The following is a 5,621-nucleotide window of genomic DNA, read 5'->3' on the forward strand; positions in this document are numbered from 1 at the left end:
AGAGTTACAGAGCTAGGTCGACTACGTCGGTGGAGGTAGAGTCCTCCATGGCTCCAGTATCTTCAGATTGTACCCCAAGTCTCCTGGAATCTTCATGTAAACCGGGCTCCAGGACAGAATCGACATAGGGGGTCCTTAACCCGGCCCACCGGGCCGGAAACCGGCAGGGTGTGAGGCCCCTTAGCCGGGACACTATTAGTAGCCCCTGAACTGGTCTTCAAGCTTGGCTGCACCTCAGTCGCCCCGAGCCGCACATCGTCTTTAGTCACTGGTCTTGAAACATGTTCAAATGAAGCGTCCCCGAAACAACGTCATCCTGCAGCCGGCCTCTTGTTGAGCTGCCTCCGAGGTGACGTAGACCAGCCCGGTCTTTGAAATTCTGGAGGTGCTGGCTGACCTGCGCACAAGAAAAGTTTTCCCGTGCAGCTAGCCGGGTGGGAGCCAAGTTCCCGCGTTGTGTAATCAAAGGTCGTCGGACTAACTCTGACAAACCAGTCCGGTCTCATCAGGTGGCCCCACAAGACCGCGTGTCATCCCTAACCTAACATAAGGTGGTGTGAGGGAGTGGGCTAGGGGCCTACTCACGTCCCGTCCCATCGTGCGCCTCGACCCCCCTCCTTGCCGCAAAATTATCATCGTTGGGGGGAGGGGGATACGAAGAGATTATGTGTCATGCGGCAGAGATAGCATGCCGCCATTTCATTTCCTCAACCACTATATAAGGATGGAGACAAAGCGGGGGAGAACTTTACACCTTTCTCCTCACCCGCCTTCTTCTTCCTTACGCCCAACCACTCTTCCCCGCACACCGCAGAGCTCCACCACCGCAAGACCCATGGCTGGAGACTGTTGCCTACGGAAGGGGCCGCCAGACGATGAACACCAACAAGGCTTCCGTCGTGGAGCCGACAAAGGAGAAGGTTGTTTCCCTAGCCAAGGGGAAGTGGAAGCTTTACACCATCACGCACACACAACTGGGCTGGCTCTCCAAGGTAGGATACCTGCCACCGGAGGTGTCCTTTCCCATGCTCCGCTCATCATCAAGGATGACGAGGCTTGGTCCGAGACGGTGCCCAAGCCCAATTCATAGGACAATGAACGGATATGCTTCATCCCTTTCCTGCTCCATGGGTTAGGGTTTCCCATCCATCCCCTTTTAGGAGTCTCCTCCATTTGTACCGTCTGCAACTTCACCACCTCCCCCGAAACTCGGTTCTCCACATAGCGTGCTTTATCACGCTATGTGAAGCTTTTCTGTACTGCGAGCCGTACCTTGGCTTGCGGCAAAAAAATTCTACATCAAGCCACAAACGAACGTCAGTGAGACGTGTGAATGCAGTGGTGCCGCCATCAGAAGGTTGGCCAGCTGCAAGTACCTTCCCGGGGAATTCGTGGAGACGATCAAAAGGTGGCACGGGGAGTGGTTCTACATCCCGGATGTAGAGCTGCCAGACCCACCTTGGGCCGGCATCGTCACACCATACATCGTGACCCGAGTAGGCGCAGCTCCTGGACCCCAAGGAACAATCCGAAGGAGTCTGTGGCAGTCCAAAATTTATCACGCAAGATGGCCGAGTGATGTCTACTATGCAACTTTATTCTTATACACTTTATTGGGCCTCCAAGCGTAGAGTTCTGTAGGACAGTAGCAAATTTCCTCAAGTGGATGACCTAAGGTTTATCAATCCGCAAGAGGTGTAGGATGAAGATGGTTCTCTCTCAAACAATCCTGCAACCAAATACAAGCAGTCTCTTGTGTCCCCAACACACCTAATACAATTGTTAGTTGTATAGGCGGATTAGTTCGTCGGTGATATACGTGTATTATGGATGGTAGAAATAGCTTTTTATAATCTGAACAAATAAAAATAGGAAGGTACTCCCTTCGTAAAAAATATAAGAGTGTTTACATCACTGAAGTAGTGATCTAAACACTCTTATATTTCTTTATGGAGGGAATAGCAAGTAACAAAAGTGTGTGAAAATGGTGTCTCAATGCTTGGCAACAAGACCTAGGGTTCATACTTTCGCTAGTGCAATCTCTCAACAATTTTACATAATTGAACCACATGATAATCCCTCAAAGCGTGGCAAAGAATCACTCTAAAGTCTCTATTTCTATCGAAGGAAGTAGGATGAAACCACGTAGGTAGTAAACCACCTCAGAGTTGTGTTTCCAATCAATTTGTTGAACCACTCACAAAGTATCTGTCGGCGTTCTGGGAACCAGGGTACCCAGACCTGCCTGCCTACGGCCCACGGCGTGGCTTCATCGACGGCCTGGTATGGCCCAGCTTCGACTACGGCAAGACAAGACCCTCGCGAGGGGCCAAGCCTCGCGAGGCGGGCGACATCAAGACCTCCCGAGGGAGCGGCCTCCTTAGGCTGCCTCCTGAGCGGAGCAGAGATTTCTATGCAAGACCCAGCCTCAAGAGGCTGAAATGACATCAGCCATGACGACCAAGGCCAGGCACGCGCCAGCGGGCGCAGTACAACAGGTTTCCTCTTTGGTGCAAAGGAGGCAAGCGCAGGTGCGGAGTCCCAAGGAATCAAGCAAAGGTTGCCATTTGCGTGCAACGAGACCAAGACTGCTAGAACAGCAGGATGGATGTCATCACCGAGCCCACCACGACGTCATGCTCAGAGGCTTTGCAGGCGAAGACCACCTTTCATCAGGATTAGATGTACTTCTTGTTCCCCTTCAAATTTGGCCGTTGTGGGATCCCTTACCGCCTAAGTTTTGGAGGAAGAGGACCAAGACCACTATAAATAGGGCCTAGCCACCACCACCGTAGAGAGGGGGATGGATCGATCAACTCACCAGGTGATCAGCTCATAGAACCACCAAGAGCTCATCACAAGAACACGCCTCCTGAGGCTGTTCTTCCACCTGTACTAGTTCATCCTCAGCCCATTGCGAGGCCAATCCACCACAAAGCGGGAGTAGGGTATTACACCGCAAGGTGGACCGAACTTGGGTAAACTGCCATGTCTTTCTCTGTCGTGTTCATCGAGCTAGGTCGTGAGAGCTGTGGATCGGGAGGCTTGAGAGGTTGAGTTCTTCGCACACGCCCCTGAGTTCGAACCTCTCTCTTCCGCCGGTTGTTTCACCCCCGCTCTGCCGTTCTCATTACGAACGCTCGTCGAGTTCGTGCTGAGCGCCGGATAGCCCCTGCCGCGCGCGTCGCGCAGACGGCGCCCGCTGGCAACGGTGCTCCTCGTCGCCCGTGGCCAATGCTACCACTGGCCCTGCAACCCACGAGCAGCAGGATTGGTCGCTGCCACCCTCCATGCGACGCGACGGCCGCACCGCCACTCCATCGCTGACCCCGGCCGCTGCTTCGTCCTCCCACGCCTGCCGCGGGCCGGCGACTGCGTAGTCAGTGCTGCTCATGGCGCGTGAGCTTCTGCGCTACCGTCCGGCCGACGACCTCTACAAGGATTGGCCGGACCGCATCGCCGAGCTCGTCAGCGCTGCCGGAGAGGCTCCGGCGTCATCCCGCTCGCTGCCTCCCCCGCAGCCCCAGGCGGGCGACATAGCTCACGGCACTCCTGCTCCTCCTCTCGGCAAGACTTCGTCCTCGAGCCAAGGCGTGAGGCCTCCCAGCGTGATCAACCGCGCAGGGCGCTCGCGCGCGATGAAGAAAGCTGTCGGGTCATGTAGCGGCCTCAGGCAGAAGCGCGTGCGCTCCCAGCTCCTCCCGCACCTCCGCACCAAGACCGCATGCATCCTGAGGTGGTTGCACATGGGCGTCAAGACCTGGCTTCCCCTCAGAGGCGAGCCCTAGTGGCCACGGCGGGATGCCATGCGTTCACTCCAGAGCTTCGTCGCGTCGTCTGGCCCGGCAAGTTCAAGCCAGATCTGCCTCTGCGCTATGACGGCACCCCCGACCCGACCAAATCCCTTCAGCTCTATGAGTTGAGCTTCAAGGCGGCAAGCGGTGATGAGAAGGTTATGGCGAACAGGTTCCCCATGGCTCTCAAGGATGGCGCGCGCTCGTGGCTCCTGAACCTCCCGGTGGGGTCGATCTCCTCCTGGGACGAGCTGCCCCAGCGCTTCATTGCCAACTTCCAAGGTACCCGGGACCGCGCTCCTGCAGCTGGCGACCTGCGACGCATCAAGCAACAACCATGAGAGACCTTTCATAAGTACATCCAGCACTTCACCAACGTCCGCCTCAAGATCCCCAAGATGTCGAACGAGGCCATCATCTCAGCGTTCACTGATGGCGTCCGAGATGTCAAGATGAAGGAGGAGCTCGCCATACATGAGGATCTGTGCTCGACTCTGGAGATGTTCAACATGGCGACCCGGTGCGCGAGGGAAGAAGAAGGTCGCCTCTCACTCCTCGAGCTCCCTGAAGCCGATCCTGAAGACAACAAGGCCAAGGTGAAGGACGTGAAGCGCAAGGGTCCGACTGTGCTCGCAGCCGAGCCTAACAGAAAGCGTGGCTGTGATCAACCTGAGTCCTCCGAGGGCAACCGCCTGTTCTACGTCTTCCACAATGTACACAACCACAACATCAACGACTGCCAAGAGCTCAGGGCTATCTGCGACGGACGCCTTGGCCGGCGTCCCGAGCGCAACGACCGTGGCTACAGCCGTGGAGGAGGCCGCGATGGAGGCTGCTGGGACGATCATGGCCCCCGCCAGGGCTGGCGCAATCAGCCTCGTGAAGACCGCTGGCAGGACCAGCCTCGTGATGGCCCGTGGCGGGATCAGCCTCGCGAGGACTGTCCTCAGGGTAACGCTGGCCTCCCTCCGCCGCCGCCGCCACCAAGAAGGAACGACGACCACCGTCAAGATGATGGGGCTGGGGGCTTCCAAGAGCCTCGTGCCATATCCTGCATCCTGGGGGGTGCTCAGGCCCCAGCCTCCCATCGCATCTTCAAGCAGTTCACGCGTGAGGTGAACACGGCCCTCCCCAAGCTCGAGGCGTCGCATGCGCTCAGGTGGTCCAAAGTACGCCATCACATTCGATTCTTCAGACCAGCTCAAGTGCGCAGCCACCTCAGGCGCGCTCCCCATGCTCTGCTCACCTACCATCAGCAATGTTCTCGTCACTAAGACACTCGTCTATGGCGGAGCCTGGCTCAATGTTCTCTCTGTCGAGACATTTGACATGCTCCAGGTGAGGGAGTCCTGGATTAGGGGGTCCTCGGACAGCCAGACTATATGCTTATACCGGACTGATGGACTATGAAGATACAAGATTGAAGACTTTGTCCCGTGTCCGGGTGGGACTCTCCTTTGCGTGGAAGGTAAGCTTGGCAATTCAGATATGTAGATTCCCTTCTCTGTAACCGACTCTGTGTAACCCTAGCCCCCTCCAGTGTCCATATAAACCGGAGGGTTTAGTCCGTAGGACAAGATACAATAATCATAATCATAGGCTAGCTTCTAGGGTTTAGCCTCTACGATCTCGTGGTAGATCAACTCTTGTAATACTCATATCATCAAGATCAATCAAGCAGGAAGTAGGGTATTACCTCCATAAAGAGGGCCCGAACTTGGGTACACATCGTGTCCCCCGCCTCCTGTTACCATTAGCCTTAGACGCACAGTTCGGGACCCCCTTCCCGAGATCCGCCGGTTTTGACACCGACATTGGTGCTTTCAT

This window comes from Triticum dicoccoides, chromosome 5B (genome assembly GCF_002162155.2).
Source record: "Triticum dicoccoides isolate Atlit2015 ecotype Zavitan chromosome 5B, WEW_v2.0, whole genome shotgun sequence".
Taxonomy (NCBI): domain Eukaryota; kingdom Viridiplantae; phylum Streptophyta; class Magnoliopsida; order Poales; family Poaceae; genus Triticum; species Triticum dicoccoides.